Source organism: Panthera pardus, unplaced genomic scaffold (genome assembly GCF_024362965.1).
Source record: "Panthera pardus isolate Hobbes unplaced genomic scaffold, ASM2436296v1 HiC_scaffold_16, whole genome shotgun sequence".
NCBI classification, from domain to species: Eukaryota; Metazoa; Chordata; class Mammalia; order Carnivora; family Felidae; genus Panthera; species Panthera pardus.
The window spans coordinates 39417467-39442307 of NW_026526721.1; the positions used below are offsets into that span (position 1 = coordinate 39417467).

The following is a 24841-nucleotide window of genomic DNA, read 5'->3' on the forward strand; positions in this document are numbered from 1 at the left end:
CCTTATCCTGTAATTCCAGACTTCAAACATCAATACAGTCCCTAGTACATTCTTCTGCTAAAAAGAAACTTCAATGATTTTTCAAAGCTGTATTTAAGATATACCTTTAAATCTAAGCAGTTTGGGGGAAAAGAAAAAGATGCTTTGCTTATTAACCAAGTATTTTATATCAAATGAAAATTTGGGAAGGTGTTCTTTTAGTTAGTAGGTATGACCTGTTTTTCTCCTGAATGTGGAAAACTGGCTGTACCACAACAATACAAAAGTTTCAAATTTGACATTTTACTTTTCTAAGTACTTAGCAAATGAATATGTAACAGAATTTTTAATTCATAAAAAAGAATATTTTTCTAAATATTTCAAAATAGGTAAATAGATTCTAGGAAAAGAAGTTAAAAATAATGTGGAACTGTACCAATTTGCCAGTTTAATAGACATGAACAAGATACAACTCATTTATAAAAACTCGCTGTTTTTATTCTAATAGCACAAAGAAGAAAAAGAAAAAGAAAAGAGATAGTTTCTACTTGTTTCTGAAGATTGCAGGTAATATATATGTGGGAAGAATAAAAATCCTATAGACTGATAAATAGAAAGCTTAGGACTGGGGTGCTTGGGTGGTTCAGTCTGTTAAGCATCTATCTGATCCTTGATCTTGGCTCAGTTCATGATCTCACTGTTTGGGAGATCGAGTCCTGTATTGTGCTCTCTGCTGTCAGCACAGAACCTGCTTCGGGTCCTCTGTCCCCCCCACCCACCCACCTGCCATCTCTGCCCTTCCCCTGCTCATGCTCTCTCTCTCTCAAAAATTAATAAACATTAAAAAAAAATCTCAGGGCTAAAGACCACTTAAAGCTAACCATAATCCAGGGCTGTCTCCAAACAGAACAATAGCTCAAAGGTAGATTCACCCACTTTATATGAAAAAGATAAAAAGATTTAGCACTTGAATCTTCTTTATTCCCAAAATAGAGGCAAAGTTTAAAACAATGCTACTGCAACATTGGAGTTTTACTCACATTATGTAAATATATAATTCTATGTTGTGTTCACCTGGGAATGTAAAGGACTATGGAAGAGTTATTAAAGTGAATGACAGCTAAAGGCTTAGTCTATTATACAACAAAGACCAAGAAATCCTTGACCTTGATCTCCTATCAACAATTCTCCCTCCAGAGAATATAACCTTATGCCATCTGAAAGAATCATGGAGTGATTCCTGACATATATATATATATACACACACACACACACATATACATATTTATATATATACACATTTATATATATGTATATATATATATATGTATATATGTATATATACTATATATATACGTGTATATGTATATACATATATACATATACACGTATATATACGTATATACGTATATACACATATATATAAATAAATATATAACTGTATATATTGTTTTGTTTTGTTAACCTACCCTTGACTCAAGTGTAGGAATTCTGGAATGAAGCATAGGCCACTCCAAACCGTTACATATTTGGTATCTTCCTACATGTTTGGTGAGAATATATTAGCACCGAATAATTGAAAATTATAATCCCGGCCCAGCTTCAATGGGGGCTTTAAATTCTTTGGAAAACAGAGTGGTGTAAAATCAACAAAAAAACCAAAACATCTTCAAGGGATTTTGTGTGGTGAATATATGTACATACACAGTTGAAGAAGTTGGTGCTCCATACTTCTTGATGACTGAATTTTCTGGTGCTCCTTGAGCGTCTAGGCAAGAGTATAGGTCTTAACCATCATACTACCAGGTCTTATCCATGTCATTTCATGTGTTTAATGCAACCTTCTTTTTCCACATTGGAAAATTATGTTATAGGAGTGGGCAAGTGTGTGTGTGTGTGTGTGTGTGTGTGTGTGTGTGTGTGTATGCATGCACGTGTGCAGGTGAGCACACGTTCATATGAGGGAGTAAGATGTTATTTTCGAATAAAATAATTGCAGAAATGTAGAAACACAGAAGGCTAATATTGAGGTCTTCCAGGGAGAAGATATCCTCCCTATTAGTGAAAATATCAAGAATGGTGTTGTAGACAGAATAGTCCTTTGAAATATCCTTGAAACCTGTGAATATGTTGCCTTATGTGGCAAAAGTAACTTTGCAGACATGATTAAGATTAGAATCTCGACTTAGGGAGATTATTCCGGATTATTGGGTGGGCCCAAATGAATCACAGGTATTCTTATAAGGGGGATTCAGGAGGATCAAAGTCAGAGAAGGAGATGTGACAATGGTAGTGGACTTAAAAAGATTTGAAGATGCTATATTGCTGACTTCAAAGATGAAAGAAAGAGGTACAAACCAAGGAATTCAGGGTGCCTCTAGAAGCTGGAAAAGGTAACAAATGGACCCTTCCCTAGAACCTCCAGGAGCATAGTCCTTGATTTTAATGCATTTTCGTCCTTTTTGAGCTTCTGGACTTCAGAACTGGAAGAAAGTAAATTTGTGTGGTTTTAAGCCATTAGGTTTGTAGCAATTTGTTACAACAGCATAGAAAAATAGTGCAAATGAACATTATATATTGAATGAGAGCATCTCTGGAGCTACATAGCTTACATTTGAAACCACATTACTGTGCAACATTGACCAATTTAATTTTAATTTTTATGTATCTCAGTTTCTTCGTCTGTAGAATGGGAATAATGATAGTAATTACTTCATAGGGTTAAAGCAGGAACTAAATGAACTAATATATGTAAAGCATCTAAAATATGAGTTTAGAATGAAAAATCGCTGTGTATTATTAATTATTATAATAATTGGAGCGATTGGTATATGTAGTAGTAAGTTGATTCTATGTAGCTGCCACCTGCTCAGTAGGTGAGTGAATTCCTGCTTGGTCCATCTGCAAGATGATTTTCTGTGTACAGAGTATGGAAATACATTGCCTCCTAGTTTATTATTTTCCAGTTTTATTGGAATGGTTCATGGCCTATATCCTGCCACAAAGCAGGGCAAAGTTATTTTAAATCTTCCTGAGGCAAGAGGAGTATATTCAAGATTTCAAAATTAAATCAACAGAGAAAAAGTGCAATAAAAGGCAAATTGAAATCAAACATAAAGTCAGAGGCATAGGAGATGTCAACTTTGAGCAGCATTGAAAATATCAGATTTTGTTGCCTGAATGAAGAAGGAAAGTGACAGACAAGTAGGGAAGGCAAATATTTGGAAATCTATACAAATTTATCCAAATCATGTTTTGTGGTCATGGAATTTCCCTAATCTGCTTTTAGTCCAGAAATCTTCCAGAAATCCAAGAATCTCTTTCCAATAGTCAACTGTTCATCTCTACAAATCTCCTCCCTGTATTCCTTATCTTGCTTGATTAATTGCACTAACATTCCATTCAGAAACTGGGAGATATCATCAACCGCTCCCTTATAACTAATGCCTAACCTGCCAAGTCTCATCAATGCACATGCCAAGCAAATCTCAATTGCCTCTATCTGCACTCCCATGGTTTAAACCATAATACTTTCTCACCAGCTTCCTAACTGGTCGGTCTGCCTGTATTCTCAACACGTTTGAAAGAATCCTACACACTCTACCTGAGTTATCTTTATAAAAATCAAATTTGTTCACACCGCTCCTCTGGTTAAACTACTTTAACAGATCCATATCAACTGCAGGACTAACCCAACACTTCTTAGCAAGGATTTTAATATTCCAGCTGTGTCTACTTTTTCATCCTCATGGCTCTCTGTCTGCTAATTCCTAGGTGACTGTACTCTAAATTATCTCTTGATCTTACTCAAACATACAATTCTTTCTCATTCTTTTACAGGACTGTATTTACTCTCCCTTTTCCTAAGTGCTCATCATCCATTATACATCTGGCACATTCTTATTCATCTTTCAGACTGTGCTAAATGTTGCCACCTTTGCAAATAGCCTGAGTCTTCCCTTATTGCAAGATGTTTTTAACGTGTGTGTTAATAACTGGTATGAATCTTAAGTATGCAAGAACTCAGTGTGCAAGAAATATATATTACTTTTTTGTAACACAATTTTATTTTCAGCACTCATTTTGTCAATGTAGGAGAAAATTGTTTTAAGTCAGTTCAGGCTCCCTGCCTCTTTCCTGGGGTTGTTTTAAGTTTTAGGTTAAATAATTCCAAGTACTTAGGGGTGGGGAACCACATTTTTAACTCTTCCATCCGTGCATTGCTGCATGTAATCCTTAGTAATCAGACCATTCAGCTCAACGCTGAAATTCCTACTCTTGTAGTCCTTGCAAATCAGTTTGTTATTGCCTATTAATATGAATTGTTTCCATGACATGTTAAGATCACAGAAATTGCTGCAACGTTTTCTCTGGTTTCTAGGCCAGAGGTCATAATCCCAAGACTCTAACCATAGACAAGGGGTACATGATCAATCTCTTTATCCATTTCCACAACCCTTCCAACCTTTGTTCTTATAACATCTTCTCCATCTCCCTTCTCTCCTTTTGGGAGAAATCATGGAAAAGGGAATCATTTTCCCTTCACATATTTTTATCTATATCTCAAATCTTCTCCATAACCCTCAAGGCCTTAAGTATCTGAAAACCAAAGCTAAGAAGAAGCTCAAACATTTTCTCCTTTTAAAATTATTTTTGTTTTGGTTGTTGTGCCTATTGTGGTCACTGTGTTTTTGTTTTGACACTCCGCTCCAGGAAGTGATGAAGACAACAAAGTCTTTCTGCTGACTCTGCAAGCAGAAATAATCCAGGTGGGAATAAATCCAGGTGGGAAACACAAAAGGAAACATAATTAATATCTTTACAATAGTATTCTGCTCAATAGCACAACTAAGATATGAAACAGTGACAAGTGGCAGGGTCCAAATACACTAATTTCTATCAAAGCTGTTTCAGGACAAATTGTGAAGTGGAAGAAGTTGGTCTTGGGACATCATATCTCTTCCATCATCTCATCAATAAACTCTCCTCTCATTTTGGTTTGCTGGTTTCCTCCTGAATCCACCAAAATATGCTTCCACGAAAGGCTCATTCAGCAGTGATTTACTACTAATTATAAAAGCTTTAATAGTAGTAAATTCACAACAGTTGATTTTTGCATGTTATCTCATACAGAAGTTACATGCATAAGCTAATGTGGGGAGGGGCAGGGAGAGAGTTAAGAAAGAATATGTACTCTGATTCTGAAGGAAAAAACAAATCCTTTCTCTTTTGTCCATGGTGCACAAGGGGCCAGACCAAGAAGCTAGCTATGAAAACAGACATACATGAGATTACACCAGCCACAAATTTCGTTGTCTGCTTGTAGGCAATCAGAAAGCATAATTGCTAGTAATTCTTTTTTTGACCAACTTGTTATCTAGTTGTGCCAGGGGTCACTTTGGGTTCACTTACTCATCATAATTTGGAAGAATAATTTTGTGGGTCTTCTCTATATGCCAAGCACCAGCTGCCAGGTTTGATTTACATGGTTACAAAGGATAATATATTTTTTTATTATTCCCATATGAGTGTTTATGCATAAGGAGTTTTTATACTATCAGGGTACAATGAAACATGCTAAATATATAAAAACATTACTTTTTAACCATACTGGGCATATTAAGCCAAAAATTACCAACTTTCAGAAAAAATAATGTGCCTAAAGATGATTGTAAATAATGCTCAGGCTTAGGAAAAAATGTCACTTTCATAGAAAAGAAGCCAAATTATTATTATTATTATTATTATTATTATTATTATATTATTATTATTATTAAATACATATTTCTAGTCCTTTATTACACTTGGTAAATATTAAATATTTTTAAATGGACAATTTCTATACGTAATATGCACCAATGAAACACATATTTGAAAGTTTTAAATTGTCATTCCCAAATTTAGAAGCCAAGGGCAACTTTTTGGTTCATGCATAAGGCCAAGAACAAAACCTTGAAATAGACCCAAACCATCTCAGGGTTTAAATATCCTTGTTTTTCCAGCTGTGCATTCTAGAAGAGCCTACAGATATCTAACAGTTTACATTTCACAGATTTCACTGGAAGGGGAAAAGTTGTTTTTCATCACAGAAAACTACTTTTGGTAAATATAAATAGAAATAAAACCAGAAGGTGCACTTCCGTGTTTAGTTAAAGGGAATATTTTATCTATTTATAAAATTCATTTTTTATTCTCATCTGATTTTGACTTGAATAGCTTCCAATTCCATTTGCCTACTTTGTCTAGGCTTTGTGGTTTTCTTCCTTTAACTTATGGCTAAGGTAGTGCATCTACTGAAAATTTTCAGAACCCCATGTCTTAAGATAATTAAATGTTCTCTTCCTTTGGTTCATTGCTTGTCTACCGTAAGCTTCTTAATTCAAAAGACAAAAACATATCCACACTTAAGAAAGGCATTAACTTGCTCTACTCGCCACCTTTAAGAGAATTTAAATCCCTTTACAAATTAAATTATGAGTAAATTCCATTCATTCAGAAAACTAGTTACCTGTAATAATAATAATAAAAAAGAACCTGATTTATTCCTGGTAGTTTTCCTTCGTTTTTTGACACTGACCAATAGGCAGAGATTATATTTGCCACAGAGTGATGAAAGTTATCAAAATACATACACATGCAGGGCCCTTACTCAGTATAATTTCCAAAATTGTGAAAGTCCCTTATCTGAAAGATACTAGGAATATATATAGATAAGTAAATGCCAGATCTAAATTTTCCTAAGAGTTCAAATTAGCATTTTCAAAACCATCTTTAGAGTTTTCTAGATACGCACTTGATTTGACAAAATAGCTAATTTGGATTATAAAATTGGTTATTGCCATTTTTATTTCAGCAAATAGTTCAAGAAGAAATTATTTGATTGACTTACACTTTACATATGTATATACCTATATCTATATCTGTATCTATATATAACTATATTTGTATTGTGCCTATATTTATACAGAAAGATAAAGTAGCATTTGGTTATTGTGTGATACAATATTTTGTCCACTAGATGGGTCTCACTTTCATATTTTTCAAAATACGACACCTATTTTTCTGTATTCATTCCAGTTGACCTCAGAGAGCTACCTGTTGGAGTTAAAAACAATACCCAACCAGTACTCTTCAAAAGGGCCAAGGTCACAAATCAAATGCCCAAAAAAGAAAAAAAAAATTGAGGAACTGTTCCTACTGTAACTAAGGGTAAACTAAATAACAATTAAAGATAATGTGAAAGCCTGGATCCAACCTTAGAGCAGACAAAAAGACAGTAGGACAACAGCTGAAACTGAATGTCTGTATTTTCGTTAATAGTATTATAGTGATACCAATTTCCTGGTTTTGATCATTATATCATGGTTATGTGAGGTTATTATTAATAGAAGTGAGATGACAAATATGAAGGAAGTCTACTATTTTTTTAATGTATTTTTATTTTGGGGGAGAGCCAAGAGGGGAGTGGCAGACAGAAGGGGACAGAGGATTTGAACCAGGCCCCGAACTGACAGTTTGACAGCAGCAAGCCTGACGTGGGGCTTAAACTCACAAACTGCGAGATCATGACCTGGATCAAAGACAGACTCTCAACTGACTGAGTCACCCAAGTGTTCCGGAACTCTACTGCTTTTGCAAGTTTTTGTAAGTCTATAACTATTTAAAAATAAAAAAGTTTTTAAAAATCAATGTTCCAGAGTTAAAGTGAAGGATAAATTAGAAAAAATAATTATCAGGAGTACTAAGACTAAGTACTGAAAAGTAAGAAAGACTCAAGAACTGAGATGCTAGAAAATGCTTAGGGTATGTTTTTTAAATCCTGCAGAACATGATCTTTTTTTTCTATAAATTTAAGGTGTAGCCTTAGTAGGGATCACAACTGCTGGTTTGGCCCATTGAAACAAAAATAATTAATCAAAGAAAACAAAGTAATATGGGTATGCTTCACATAGACCTTTCATCACATAATTTTATAATACTGTAATTTTTCTTTATATTTTGAATTATTGCTCAGTTAGTGCCAATATCTAATTTTTTTCTGTTAGAAAATACATGTAGATAGTATGTTTTCTGAACTTGTAATTACGTGAAAATTAATTATTCTTGCCTTTGTAAGTAAATATCTAAATCAATTTATAATTATCAGTTGAAACATATTTTCCTCAAATTTTTGAAGTTTGTTTTTAGTTACCTAATTTATTTTTTCCTGCCAATAAACTTTTGGAATTCTATCTAGGTCATAGAGATTTAAAATGTTACTAGTATATATCTAGTATATGTCTCTTCTTACTATTGTTATTATATTATTATTATTATTAATGTTACTTGGGACATATTAATAATGAATACTTTTAATCTCTAGATACATGCTTTTATTTATCACAGTGAAGTTTCATTCCATAAACACTATGGTTGTTCATGTTTTGTTTGTCCTGGTTTATTCTTTAGAAACATTTATATGTTGGATCTATGTTCTCTACCCTTCAGATCTAGTAATACATGACCCCTCCTTACTTTCTTCCTTCCTTCTTTTTTCTTTCTTTCTTTCTGTCCTTTCCTCCTTTGTCCATCCCCCCCCCCCCAACCTTTGCTATTCTAGTTTCTAAATTCTAGAAGATTTTATAATTTTTTCTTTATTAATGATTTGGATTGTTTACATTTTTTGACTGAATATCTAATGCATAAAGTATATTTTGATTTGGCTATTGAATTTTGACTACTGTGTTACTTTTCAACTTTGCTCAGGCACATCACAATTATTTGTCCCTAAAGAATATCATAATAGCTTCTGACATTTGCCAAAGTTATGTATCTCCTATCTTGCTTTAACCTTCATTAGTAATATTTTCTAAATTCTTTTGAAAACTGCAAATCCTTGAATGCAACATAGATACTTTAAAGGGGATATTGATAAACTGCAAAGCTATCATAAATTAGTAAAGATGGACAGAACTTCCAAACTATGCCACGTAAGAATGAATAAAAGCATGAAAGCTTAAGAATAAAAGACTCTGTTCAGACTATGTTGCTGCATACATGGATATACCCAGATGAGAAAAATTGTGTAGCACATATATATGCATAATAAATACAACTAAAACTGGGGCAATCTAAATTAAATCAATAGATGGTTATCACTGCCAATATTTTGATTGTAATATTATACTAGAGTTTTGCAAAATATTACCATTGGGGGAAACTGGGAAAAATATACAAAGAATATCTCATTTTATTTCATACAATTTCATATGAATCTATAGTTACCTCAATTAAGAAAAAAATGTGAAAGCAAAATAAAGATATTCTCCAATTTTAAAAGAGAGCCAGAGAGCCAGAGAGAGGAGTCTGAAATGAAAAGAAAATAAATCTATTTTGTGTGTTTCCTGGTCAAGAATTTTTTTCTATAAAAGGCCAGATTGCAAATATTTCAGGCTTTGTGGGCCATAAGTTATCTGTTACTACTCATCTCTGACTGTGTCACAAAAGCAGCCATTGTGAATAAATATAACGAGGATAGCTGTGTCCCAGTAAAACTGTATTTATAGACACTTAATTTGAATTTGTTTAATTGTCCTATGTAATTAAATATTAGTCTTCCTTTGATTTTTCTCAATCATTTAAAAATGTAATATCTATTCTATGGGGCACCTGGGTAACTCAGTCAGTTAAGCATCCGACTCGGTTTTGGTTCAGGTCATGATCTCAGGGTTTGTGGGATCCGGCCCTGCACAGAAGCTGCTTGGGATTCTCTCTCTTTCTGCCCCTCCCCTGCTCACACACACACTCTCTCTCTCCCTCAAAATAAAATAAAATAAAATAAAAAGTAAGTAATACCTACTCTAAAAACTATAAGATGCTGATGAAAGAAATAGAAGATGATATAAATAAATGAAAAAATATAGTGTGTTCATGGATTGTTAGAATGAATATTCTTAAAATGTTCATACTACTCAAAGTCATCTATAGGTTCAACACAATCCCCATCAAAATACCAATAGTATTCTTCACAGAACTACAGCAAAAAAATCCCCAAATCTGTATGGAACCACAAAAGACTGAATAGCTAAAGCAACCTTGAGAAAGAGGAATAAAGCTGGAGGTATCACAATCCCATATTTCAAACTAACTACAAAGCTATAGTACTGAAAATAATATGTCATAGGCATAGAAATAGACCTATGTATATATCAATGGAACAAAAAAAATGAGTCCAGAAACAAAGCCATATTTATACGGTCAACTGATCTACAACAAAGGAAGCAAGAATATACAATGAATAAGAGAAGAGACAGTATCTTCAATAAATGGTGTAGGAAGACTGGACAGCTATATACAGAAGAATGAAACTGCACCACTTTCTTATATCATACCATACCTAAATAAATAAATAAACAAACAAACAAATAAAAGCACAATGGATTAAAAAGCTAAAAGTAAGACCTGAAGTTATAAACCTCTTCAAAGAAAACACAGGCAATAAACTCATGGACATCGACCATAGCAACATTTTTCTGGATGTGTCTCCTCAGGCAATGGAAACAAAAGAAAAAATAAACTACTGGGACTACATCAAAATAAAAAGGTTTTTGCATAGAGAAAGAAATAACAAAACAAAAAGACAACCTAGTGAATGGTAGAAGATATTTGCAAATTATATATTCAATGAAGGGTTAATTACCCAGAATATATAAAGAACTCATACAACTCAACACCAAAAAAACAAACTCATTTAAAAATGGGCCAGGACCTACACAGACATTTTTTTCAAAGAAGACATACAGAAAGCCAACAGGCACATGAAAAGATGTTCAACATCACTAATCATCAGGGAAATGCAAATCAATACCACCTCACACCAGGGGCACCTGGGTGGCTCAGTTGAGCATCCAACTTCAGCTCAGGTCATGATCTCACAGTTTGTGGGTTTGAGCCCCCCCATGAGGCTCTGTGCTAACAGCTCGAAGCCTGGAGCCTACTTCGGATTCTCTCTCTCTCTCAAAAAAAAAATAAACATTAACAAAAAAGTACCACCTCACACCTATCAGAATGGCTAGTATCAAAAAAAAAAGAGATAAAAAATAACAAGTTTTGACGAGAATGTGGAGAAGAGGGAACTCTCATGCATTGTTTGTGGGAATGTAAACTGGTGTAGCCATTATAGAAAACAGTATGTAGTTTGCTCAAAAAATTAAAAGTAGAAATACCATATGACCTAGCAATTCCACTTCTAGATATTTACCCAAAGAAAATGAAAACACTAATTTGAAAAGACATATGTTCCCCTATGTTTATTGCAGCATTATTTACAATACCCAAGATATAAAAGCAACCTGTGTCCATCAATAGATAAATGGATACAGATGGTGTGGTATATATACACAATGGAATATTACTCAGCCATAAAAAAGAATGAATCTTGACATTTGTGACAACATGGATGGACATAGAGAGTATTACATTAAATGAAATAAGTCAGAAAAACAAATACCATATAATTTCACTTACATGTGGAATATAAAAATAAAACAAACAAATAACAACAAGACAAAAACAGAAACAGACTCATAAATACAAAAAAAAAACCCCAAAAAACCTAGCAGTTGCCAGAGGAAAGGGTGTGGGAGGGTGGATAGGCAAAATAGGTGAAGGGAATTAAAAGAGATACAAACTTCCAGTTATAAAATAAATAAGGGGCACCTAGGTGGTTCATTAAGTTAAGCATGATTTCATGCTTCAAGATTTCACTTTCAAGAACTGACTCTTGATTTCAGCTCCAGCATGATCTCTCAGTTCATAAGATCAAGCCCCAAGTCAGACTCTGCACTGACAGCACAGAGCCTGCTTGAGATCTCTCTCCCCCTCTCTCTCTGCCCCTCCCCTGTACTCTCTCTCTCAAAAATAAATAGAAATATTTTTTTAAAAGGGAAAGATACAAAATCTATGCTGCCACTTTAAAATACATTTTACAAAAAGCAAAATTATAAAGGAAATTAATAAAAGAAATACACTATTAAAGATAATAGTGGGAATCAATGAAATACAAAATAGATCAGCAACAGTAGCTAAAATCAATAGTCAAAATTAGTTCTTTGATGTGGTTAATAAAATTGTTAAATTCCTAGGAAGATTGATCATGAAAAATAAAAAAAAAGAGAGAAATACACGCAGTACCAATATCATGATAAGAGAGAACATCACTACAGATGATATTAATATTTAAAATGTTATAACAACATTGTGCCAATGAAACTGACAGGTGAAATGCATATATTCCTTAAAAATCACAACTTATCAAATTGGAATAAAAAAAAGAAAACCAAAGTAGCCTTATATCTGTTGTTGAATTTTTTTAGTCAAGAAAAATACAAAAAATTTCCAGACACAGAGCTTCACTGATGAATTATATAAGGCATTTAAGGAAGATACAATATGGTATTATGCAAAGCTTTTGGGAAATTATAAGAGGAGAGGACACTCTCCTGACAGCATAGAGCCCACTTGGGATTCTGTCTCTTCTTCTCTCTCTTTCCTCCACTGCTTTCAAACTAAATAAACTTTAAAAATATTACTTTAAAAATTATTAAAAATAAAATAAATAAGTCATGGAGATAAAAAGTACAGCAAAGGGAATATAGTTAATAAAATTATAATACCATTGTTTGGTGACAGATGATAACTACATTTACCATGGTAAGCAATTCATAAAGTTTATTATTATTGAATCACTGTGTTATACCCCTGAAACTAATATAATACTGTGTGTCAACTATACTTCAATTAAAAATTTAAAAAAAATTTCTTTAATTGTGCTAAAGGCAAGGCAAATGAGCATAATTACAGTTCTGCAACATTAAGGAAATAATCAAATTCATCGAAAACTTTTAAAATTGTATGTGGTAAAATACTCAGGCAAGGAGAGAATCATGAAAGCAGCAAGGGAAAAAAAGTCCCTAACATACAAGGGAAGACAGATCAGGTTTGCAGCAGACCTATCCACAGAAACTTGGCAGGCCAGAAAGGAGTGGCGGGATATAGTCAGTGTGCTGAATCAGAAAAATATGCAGCCAAGAACTATCCAGCAAGGCTGTCATTCAAAATAGAAGGAGAGATCAAAAGTTTCCCAAACAAAAATTAAAGGAGTTTGTGACCACTAAACCAGCTCTGCAAGAAATTTAAGGGGGACCCTCTGAGGGGAGAAAAGATGTATATATATATATATATATATATATATATATATATATATATATATATATATATACCAAAAGCAACAAAAGATTAGAAAGGACCAGAGAACACCGCCAGAAACTCCAACTCTACAAGCATCATAATGGCAATAAATTCATATCTTTCAGTACTCATTCTAAACATCAATGGACTCAATGCTCCAATCAAAAGACATAGGGTAAAAGAATGGATAAGAAAACAAGACTTATTTATATGCTGTTTACAAGAGACCCACTTTAGACCTAAAGACACCTACAGATTGAAAATAAGGGGATGGAGAACCATCTATCATGCTAATGATCAACAAAAGAAAGCTGGAGTAGCCATACTTATATCAGACAATCTAGGCTTTAAAATAAAGACTGTATCAAGAGATGCAGAGGGCATTATATCATAATCAAGGGGTCTATAGACCAAGAAGACCTAACAATTGTAAACATTTATGTGCCAAATGTGGGAGAACCCAAATATATAAATCAATTACTCGCAAACATCAAGAAACTCATCAATAGTAATACCATAATAGTAGGAGACTTCAACACCCCACTCACAGCAATGGACAGACCTTCTAATAAAAAAAAAAATCAACAAGAAAACAATGGCTTTGAATGACACATTGGAACAGATAGACTTAACAGATATATTCAGAACATTTCATTCTAAAGCAGCAGAATATACATTCTTCTCCAGTGCACATGGAACGTTCTCCAGAATAGACCATATACTGGGACACAAATCAGCCATAAGTAAGTACAAAAAGATCAAGATCATACCATGCATATTTTTAGACCACAATGCTATGAAACTGGAAATCAACCACAAGAACAAGTTTGGAAAGGTAACAAATACTTGGAGAACAAAGAACATCCTACTAAAGAATGAATGGGCTAACCAAAGCAGTTAAAGAAGAAATTAAAAGTATATGGAAGTAAATGAAAATGATAGCACCAGAACCCAAAACCTCTGGGATGCAGCAAAGGCGTTCATAAGAGGAAAATATATAGCAATCCAGGCCTTCCTAAAGAAGGAAGAAAGATCTCAGATACACAACCTAACCTTACGCCATAAGGAGCTGGAAAAAGAACAGCAAATAAAACCCAAAACCAGCAGAAGATAGGAAATAATAAAGATTAGAGCAGAAATTAATGGTATCGAAACGAAAGAAACAGTATTACAGATCAATGAAACCAGAAGCTGGTTCTTTGAAAGAATTAACAAAAGTGATAAACCACTAGCCAGTTTGATCAAGAAGAAGAAGGAAAGGATCCAAATAAGTAAAATCAAGAATGAAAGAGGAGAAATCACAACCAACACAACAGAAATAAAAACAATAATAAGAGAATATTATGAATAATTATATGCCAATAAAATGGGCAATCTGGAAGAAATGGACAAATTCCTAGAAACATATACACTACCAAAACTGAAACAGGAAGAAATGGAAAATTTGAACAGACCCATAACCAGTAAGGAAATCAAATTAGTAATAAAAAACCTGCCAAAAAATAAGAGTCCAGGGCCAGATGGCTTTCCAAAGGAATTCTACCCACCATTTAAGGAAGAGTTAACACCTATTCTCTTGAAACTGTTCCAAAAAATAGAAATGGAAGGAAATCTTCCAAACTCTTTCTGTGAAGCCAGCATTACCCTGATTCCAAAACCAGAGACCCCACTAAAAAGGAGAACTATAGACCAATTTCCCTGATGAACATGGATGCAAAAATCCTCAACAAGATATTAGCCAACCGGATCCAACAATACATTAAAAACAATTATTCACCACGACCAAGTGGGATTTATACCTGGGATGCAGGGCTGGTTTAATCTCCACAAAACAATTAACGTGATTCATCACATGAATAAAAGAAAGGACAAGAACCATATGATCCTCTCAATAGATGCAGAGAAAGCATTTGATAAAATACAGCATCCTTTCTTGATAAAAACCCTCAAGAAAGCAGGGATAGAAGGATCATACCTTGAGATCATAAAAGCCATATATGAGCGACCCAATGCCAATATCATCCTCAATGGGGAAAAACTGAGAGCTTTCCCCCTAAGGTCAGGAACGAGACAGGGATGTCCACTCTCGCCGCTGTTATTCCACATAGTATTGGAAGTCTTAGACTCTGCAATCAGACAACACAAAGAAATAAAAGGCATCCAAATGGGCCAAGAGGAGGTCAACCTTTCACTCTTCGCAGATGACATGATACTGTATATGGAAAACCCAAAAGATTCCACCAAAAAACTGCTAGAACTGATTCATGAATTCAGCAAAGTTGCAGGATATAAAATCAATGCACAGAAATTGGTTGCATTCCTATACACCAACAATGAAGTGACAGAAAGAGAAATCAAGGAATCGATCCCATTTACAGTTGCACCAAAAACCATAAAATACCTAGGAATAAATCTAAATCAAAGAGGTGAAAAATCTATACACTGAAAACTATAGAAAGCTTATGAAAGAAATTGAAGAAGACACAAAGAAATGGAAAAAGATTCCATGCTCCTGGATAGGAAGAACAAATACTGTTAAAATGTCAATACTACCCAAAGCAATCTACATATTCAAGGCAATCCCTATCAAAGTAACAGCAGCATTCTTCACCGAGCTACAACAAATAATCCTAAAATTTGTATGGAACCAGAAAAGACCCCGAAGAGTGAAAGCAATCTTGAAAAAGAAAACCAAAGCAGGAGGCATCACAATCCCAGACTTGAAGCTATGCTACAAAGCTGTAATCATCAAGACAGTATGGTACTGGCACAAGAACAGACACTCAGATCAATGGAACAGAATAGAGAACCCAGAAATGGACCCACAAATGTATGGCCAACTAAGCTTTGACAAAGCAGGAAAGAATATCCAATGGAATAAAGACAGTCTCTTCAGCAAGTGGTGCTGGGAAAACTGGACAGTGACATGCAGAAGAATGAACCTGGACCACTTTCTTATACCATGCACACAAATAAACTCAAAGTGGATGAAAGACCTCAATGTAAGACAGGAAGCCATCAAAATCCTCGAGGAGAAAGCAGGCAAAAACCTCTTTGATCTTGCCCGCAGCAATTTCTTACTCAACATGTCACCAACCAACACATGAAAAAATGCTCAACATCACTCATCATCAGGGAAATACAAATCAAAACCACCATGAGATACCACCTCACACCTGTCAGAATGGCTAACATTAACAACTCAGGCAACAACAGATGTTGGCGAGGATGCGGAGCAAGAGGATCTCTTTTGCATTGTTGGTGGCAGTGCAAGCTGGTGCAGCCACTCTGGAAAATAGTATGGAGGTTCCTCAAAAAACTAAAAATAGAACTACCCTATGACCCAGCAATTGCACTACTAGGCATTTATCCAAGGGATACAGGTGTGCTGTTTTGAAGGGACACATGTACCCCCATGTTTATAGCAGCACTATCAAAATTGGCAAAGTATGGAAAGAGCCCAAATGCCCATCGATGGATGAATGGATAAAGAAAATGTGGCATATATATACAATGGAGTATTACTCGGGACTCAAAAAGAATGAAATCTTGCTATTTGCAACTACATGGATTGAACTGGAGGGTATTATGCTAAGTGAAATTAGTCAGAGAAAGACAAAAATCATATGACTTTACTCATATGAGGACTTTAAGAGACAAAACAGATGAACATAAGGGAAGGGAAACAAAAATAATATGAAAACAGGGAGGGGGACAAAACAAAAGAGACTCATAAATATGGAGAACAAACTGAGGGTTACTGGAGGGGTTGTGGGAGCAGGGATGGGCTAAATGGGCAAGGGGCATTAAGGAATCTACTGAAATCATTGTTTCACTATATACCAACTGACTTGGATGTAAATTTTAAAAAGTAAAAAGTAAAGTTAAAAAAGAAAATATGGTTAATATAAAAAATAATAAAATATAACTGTATGCAGTAAATTCTATTTTAATGAAATAATCCGTTCTAGGTTTAAGATGAGTTTTAAAAATCCTTATTCAATTCTAGTGTAGTTACTCTGAAAAAAAAAAAAAAAACTAGGAAGACAATTATTCTAAATTCAAAATCATCAAGAACCCACTGTCATTACCAATAAAAAGTTTAAAATTAAAAATAATAATTAGTTAATTAAATACAAAAGTAATATCCATTCTTAGCTTGTGGGTCATAGAAAAATAAGCCACAGGGTAGACTTTGGCTCAAGGGCTACAGTTTGCTGACTCTTGCTGTAGAGAGAGATTTGGCTGAAAACTGGAGATGTTTACAAACAGCGGAACTGAAGCTACATGGTCTGTTAAAATGGGTAGAGAGGATCTTCACAAATTAGATGAGAGACTGAAATGTGTAATCCAAGATGACTTCCAATTAGAAGAGTCTGATTTTTTGTTCTTTATCTGAAATGGGGTAATTTAAGGTGATGAAAGAAGATTTTTTTACTACATACTTAAAAGGAAATTTAAAAAAATTTAGCTCAAAACATTGACTAAATTTTCCCGGGACTTAAAGAACAAGCAATAAACAAACTGCTCTTACATTTCCTGAACCCAAAAGCTACCTCCAAAACCTGAATTATCCTTACTTTCTGATTCATATCTGGTATTTAGGAAAGTTCTTCACTAAATTTATTCAAAGTTTATAGTGGAAGCCACAGTTTTGCAAAGGAATTACCAAGTATTCAATAATAGCTAACTATTCTTTCTGTTACCGTTATTATTTGCAAATTTTTCACAAATAAAAGAAGGCCTAGCCATGTCACACGAAACAAGAGAGAATGAATCAGAGTACCCCCATACTCCACGGAGATATCTATGTATCAATGCAGAAATACGTGATTCCAAATTCTGGAAAGGTTTTTTTTGTTCCTCATTGGTGTGTACCTGAAATTCACTGGTGACAGCCTCGTCTCTATTTTAAGGCTTTGGGCTCTGTGTAAATGACAGGCCTTTGGAAGAAACTCTGGACTGAACTGCATGAGTGGGGGCTGATTCAAGTTTTGTAATACTGAAACTCTCTTTAAAAAAAAATAATACACTATTATGAATAAAAATTAGGTACAGGATTTGGGGTTGCTGTGCAACAGAAGTGACCTGATGCTTAAACTTCATGAGCTAACTAGTAAATTTACCTCTTTTCCAAAGAGCATTTTTGTTTACTTTTTTAAATTTTAAAAAAAAAATTTTTTAACATTTTTTTAATTTTTTGAGAGACAGAGAGAGACAGAACATAAGTGGGGAAGGGCAGAGAGAGAGGGAGACACAGAACCCAAAGCAGGCTTCAAGCTCTGAACTGTCAATGCAGAGCCCGATGCAGTGCATGAACCTGCAAACCACGAGATTATGACCCAAGCCAAAGTCAAATGCTCAACTGACTGAGCCACCCAGGCACCCCTCAAAGAACATTTTTGAAACAAAAGATGGAAAAATTGAGTTTTTGTGAATAATGAGATTTTCAGCATAACATGTTGAGCAGAAAACACTGGCAACTGGGGGAGGGGGTGATGTTATCAATGACAAACCTCACTCAGAGTTTATTATTTACCCCTTTACTTTTAGGGCCTCTTCATTATTGGTGCCATAAAGAAAGAAAATGATGCTCTTCAGTTGCCTGTTAACTTAACATTTCTAGCCCCAACAATTAAGGACGAAAAAAATCAAATAACCCAATGAAATATGTCTTGAAAATAAATAAACGTAGATTTTCAGTAAACAAAGACTATGTTGAGATAGGAAACAATGATTGGATTCGTGAAAACATCTTTTAGAAAAGTATCATCTTATTCTAAAAATGATCAAGGCTTTAGTACCTAGGAAAGTGTAGATCTTTAAACCATCAGCCTTTTGTTCACTAAGGCAGTTCTGGTTTTCATGCCACTTGCCGTTAAGCACACACACTGAAGCATGTAATTATAGCAGCATGCTGAGAATTGAACTGCTGCTACATAAGCATATGTCTTTTCCTAAATGCCCCCTGAGCAAGAGCTGATCGATGAGCATATCTTTGCAGTTCATGCCAGCATTTTTCAGTTAGGTCAATCAGATATAACCGAATCTTTTAGGTCTTTGGCTGAATACTGTCATTTTTATCTATGCAGTCATATAGAGAAAAGTTATATTTATATTTTGCTTAACAGAACTTCATGAGATTCATAGAAGTTGCAGGAAATTTTGGGTGCAGCCTGACCCAGGCCCCATGCATGTGAATGTATGGTTATCTATAGCATCAAAGGCAAAGCAATTCTCTATTAGTGGTTTTCAAGTGGGAGATAGCTACAGTTGTGAGCCAAATTTTGGGTCATTTTTCAAAAATGGAAATGGACAAAATGTATGATTAACACTTAAAAATTATGGCAGATTCAAGAGTGGCTACAATGCATCAGTTTCATAGGCTTGCATGGGTTGCATCTTCAGCCAGAGAAAAGGGGTGGTGTTATATACTAACTGAGCCAAGATTGTGCATAACTCATAATATTGGTGAAATCTTTAAATAGCGGCGTTAATTATTGACATAATCATTAACTGCTCTTAGAATGACTCACCTAAAACAACTCTGGCATGATTTCATATGTCTAACACTCCACAGCATATGACACATAGGAATTTCATCCACTGTGTCTACTGCATTGCAGGAAGTATGAGAATCACAGGCTTCAGAAATCTGAGGGCTAAACCTCACCAATGCGTGCAAATCCGTAAATGCTCCAGGGATTGCTTACAGATAGAATAAACTCTGTCTCACACATATATCTCACAAATGTTTACAACGTTTCAGATGTAAGATGTTTTCATTTCAGACTTTCTGAATTCATGATAGATTTTTTACCTTCTGTGTTTTTACAAGTAATGGACACTAAACACACAATTACCATCCATGAAAGTTGGTGAAATATTTTGAGGTTTAAAAAAAAAAGTCAGGTAGCTGAAAGTACTGGAAATCTTCAAAGGTATAATTGGTAATTAGGTGATAATATCTTCCTCCCCAGAACTCTTTTCCCAGGATTCTGGGCAGCAGAACTGAACTTCATAAAGAGGGTGCCCTTGGTACAAGTGCAGCGATGGGACTTACATTCCACTCAAGATTGTGTTTTCTCCTCCTTCTATACCGGTAGAATCATTCTCTTTTACTTTGCTAATGGAATTACTTTTCCCCAATATGATTTATGAACCAAATCTTTGCCTAAAAAAAAAAAATGTGTGTTTCTACCCTAAATCTAACTGCTCAAAGTAGGTCCTTTTAACCTGAATAATCCCTCAGTGGCAACTAACTCATGTTAATGTTCTTTGATTAAAAACAATTGTGATTTATATAGATAAATGGATAAAGAAAATGTGGTATATATATACAATGGAGTATTACTTGGCAATCAAAAAGAATGAAATCTTGCCATTTGCAACTATGTGGATGGAACTGGAGGGTATTATGCTAAGTGAAATTAGAGAAAGACAAAAATCATATGACTTCACTCATATGAGGACTTTAAGAGACAGAACAGATGAACATAAGGGAAGGGAAACAAAACTAATATAAAAACAGGGAGGGGCACAAAACAGAAGAGACTCATAAATATGGAGAACAAACTGAGGGTTGCTGGAAGGGTTGTGGGAGGGGGGATGGACTAAATGGGTAAGGGGCACCAAGGAATCTACTCCTGAAATCATTGTTGCACTATATGATAATTTGGATGTAAATTTTAAAAATGAAAAAATAAAGTTAAAAAAAACAATTGTGATTTACAGAGTGGAGGTAATAGCTCCATTTAAGATCCTACTATTATTAACAACACAGCAGGAGAGCTCTCAAGACAACAGCTTTTCAGCAGATAATATTATGAAGCAACCATTATATATAGCTCCATCCCATCACTGTTTTACACTGAATAACTTTGACATATAACACTGAGTGAACTTAAGATGTACATGTCACTTTGATACATTTATACATCGCAATATGATTACTGATACAGAAATATTTATCTAATTGTGGTACAATATTCATGTCTACGTTTATTATACCATGCATTAGGTTTCTATGGCTTATTTACTACTTGTTACAAATTTGTAGCCTTAAACACCATCACTCTTATCCCCCCTACCACATCCCCAGGTAACCACAATTTTACTCTGCTTTTTTACAGGTTTAACTCTTTTAGATTCCACATATAAGTGATGTCATACTTTGTTTTTCTTTATTTCTCAGCATAATGTGCTCAAGTCCATACATGGTGCTGCAAATGGGAGATTATTAGCGCATCATCTTTGAAAATGCCTAAAAAAACAGTATTTCATTAATGTGTAGGCTGCATACATATCTGAGTAAATTTCATGAACTAATTACATATAGACTTTTCTTTTTAAGAAATCACATTGTACACATTTTTACTACAGCCCTGTTTGGAAAGACTTATATAAGACACTGTGTCTCACATAGCATTAACATATTATAAATGAGAAATTCATCCATTTTGTGTTTCATTAAAAAAATTTCTTTTGTCTCACATAGATACTTAATAAAACTTTTTAAAACATTTTTTACATAATCAATTATTTGCAGCTTAATCCTAAAACCTTAACATTTAAAGGAGGAGTATCTTTATGTCTACTATTAAAATTCAGTGATATTTGACAGAAAAGTAAATGACATTTGCGGAAGGGAAGCAAATGTCCTTCACCTTTTTAAAAGCATGAGATATGTGACACGTAATTGAAACGATTATATTCCAGAAAGGAAAACAAATTATTTTATCCTTCTGCCTATCTGTGCAAACATTCAATAAAGAAACGTGGAGTCATGAGTATAGTGCTACCTTGAAACACCATGGAGAGCTGTTTTTGAAAATCTATTCTTTAGGCCTACATCAGTAAGTCACTGAAATTATGAGTAATATTTTCACCAAATAGATATTCAGAGCTCACCTGTAAGGCTTGTTCAGAGGGTAGGAATCAATATTTGAATATAAGAGCACAACAGATCCTTTGGAGTCATTTGGTAGAACCTTCTCATTTTATTGGCTAGGAAACCTCACAACAGAGAGGTGATTTGTCCAAGATCACACAAAAATCGTAACAAATTTGGCCTTTCACTAACACATTACTGCTTATACTCTACCACCACTCCTTCCCCTTAGTCTGGGTTTAAATAAAGATGTAGAGGTTGTGGACCACAGTTTTAGTTGGTCTAATACTGTTAGTATTTTTGTTTCTTCCAATTCTGCTGTGAGTAAAAAATTACACGCACTCCAGTTTTTGACTGAGTCAAACAAAATTTTGGCAATGTCTCTCTCCTTTTCCCAAGTCTTTTTGTTTATTATATGCTGTAGTGGTAAAGCCTGAGTTGGCAATGGTTAAGTGAGGACCCTGAATAAAAGATTGGCTCTTTGACTCCTCTAAATCAGCTGAGAGGACTAGATAAAAATGTCTTCAGGGATGCTCCAAATAGAAAAAGATGCAAGGCTTTTTCAGACCATTGAGAAAGGTACGATATTCCAGGACTCTGAGGCTGCTTACCTTTGCTCCAGTACTCTAGATAGATATGACAGGAGGAAAAACAGAGACAGAAGGAATTGAGATGACTTCCCTGAGCCCAAGAAGGCATATGCTGTTCTTATTCTAAATGCAAAGCTGTAAATCAACCTTTTCAAGACCAATGCTGTTTGAATTGATATTCACTGAAAGTGACCTAAGAGTTTCACAAATATTACAACCACAAGGTTGCTAAGCATCCCTCTAATGTACACAAAGCAAGAATAAAGACTTTTAACACAAGCCAAGACTATTCAAATAGAAGGATCTCAAATGATCCTGAAAGCAACGTGACCTGAATGCTTCCAGACCCTAATAGGAATGGGTTCTGCCATTGTTGGCTTACAAATCAAAGTGTTACGCAATGGTCTCTTCAAATTCAAAAACAATTCCACTTCATTTTCCTCTAGTTCCATTCATAAATACATTCTATTTTTCATTTATAGGATTATTACATAAATAAAGTTAGATAACTGAAGACAAATGTTCTTGCATAAAGAAGAAAGTTAATAAATAGTAAGATACTGCAATTTAAGAAATATTCTATTTTTTATTATACCAAAATATACTGCTGTATCATTCTTAAGTTAAACTTGTATTTACTGTGCTATATTAAGTGCCACAGGGCAAAGCAGACATTTCACTAGCAAAGTGTAAATGAAGCAAACTTATTTGGTCAAATATTTTTAAAATGCAGCTTTTTGTCTGTTTTTTTTTATAAGCATTTCATTTTTATAAGTATTTCACATATCTCCATATATGAATGTTTATATATTTAAAATGAAGGCACAGAAAAAGGTAGGTATCTTTAATTTCAAAAGGGAAAAAATTCAAATGAAAGTGTTATCACTTATTTTAAACCAAATCTTCACCATGACCCCCGGATATCCTAAGCTTTAACGAAATATTTTTTCAAGACTTTAAAATGTCTAAAGAGAAATTGAGAAGTCACAGTTTCCATCTAACAACTTTTCACTCTCACCAATCACTCCACTGAATTTATGCTAAAAAATCACCAATTAACCACAATTTTGTCAAATCTAATGGACCCTCTTAGCGACCCACTGTAAAAACAACATCCATGAACTTTCCACATAGTTGGTTTCTCCTTCCTAGAAACTCTCTTACCTTGGCTTCTGTGACACTAAATCCTCCTGGATTTTCTCTTTTCTTCCTTGGCCACTATTTCAAAATTTTTCTGCTTCTGTTCTGTGCAACATTTTAATGTTGGAGTGAGTCAGGACTCATTTTTACGCCCTCTTCAGTTATCACTGTACAGTCTTGTCTCAGGTTAACTGGCAACCTTCAATGTCATATTAACATGTCATTTTAACATGGGAGAGTCCCCACAATCCCATCCGATAGACATTTTGGTGGGAAGGGAATGTAATAAAACTGAGTAAAGAGACAAGAGAACTTATTAAATCCATAATGCATGAGGCTGAAGAAACATAGACCTAAGTGTTTTCTTATAGTGAAGACAGCAAGATTATACCATTATGATGTTGCCAGGATTCACTTTTTTTTTTTTTTTTTTAACTTTAAGGACCGCAGACAACTGGACCCTGGAGAAGAGGCCAGAGGTTTAGAAAGACCAGGTGAAATGTGAGAGGAAAGGAGAAAATGGAGAGAGACCATATGTGTTCATGAACAGCTAATGGAAAGACTCTTTATTTGCTGTTTATTTTATTTTTTTCTGGTAATTGACTCTCTATGTGCACCATTCCAGATGCTAAAGGCATAATATGAGTTACATCAGTGCCCAGAACTCCTGGTTTTTATCTCCAGATTAGACTTTCCTTTGAGTTTCAGATGCTTATACTGAGTCATTACTCAATATATTCATGTCACCTCTGGCTACGGTTTTTTTAATGTATGCTTCTTTTTGCTCTTTTTATTCTGGTGATGTTTATCACACTGTTGCTCATGAAGAAACCTAAAAGCTGAACTTGACAATTCAGTATCCCTCATCCTCCTTATCAAATCTATCCACTCTCTTCCATCTCTCCTATCACTGCCCTAGTCCAAACCACCAGGACATCTTGCTTGGATTAATTCAATTTTCACTTGTTGTTGTTGTTGTTTATGGGTGTTTTTTTTCAAATTTATATATGCATGC

General features: G+C 34.4%; 1 protein-coding gene and 1 long non-coding RNA gene across 2 annotated transcripts in view; both read right to left on the minus strand.

Annotated features, from left to right (window-relative positions):
* LOC128777244 (uncharacterized) lies at positions 1 to 24438 on the minus strand. The gene is made up of 3 exons (XR_008422435.1): positions 23851 to 24438; positions 5174 to 5246; positions 1 to 57 (listed from the first exon to the last, which is right to left on the minus strand). It is a non-coding gene; the product is annotated as an uncharacterized LOC128777244 (long non-coding RNA).
* The window catches only part of VGLL3 (vestigial like family member 3), a 142678-nt gene that overhangs the window by 80980 nt on the left and 36857 nt on the right, over positions 1 to 24841 (minus strand). The gene's annotated exons all lie outside the window — the stretch shown is intronic.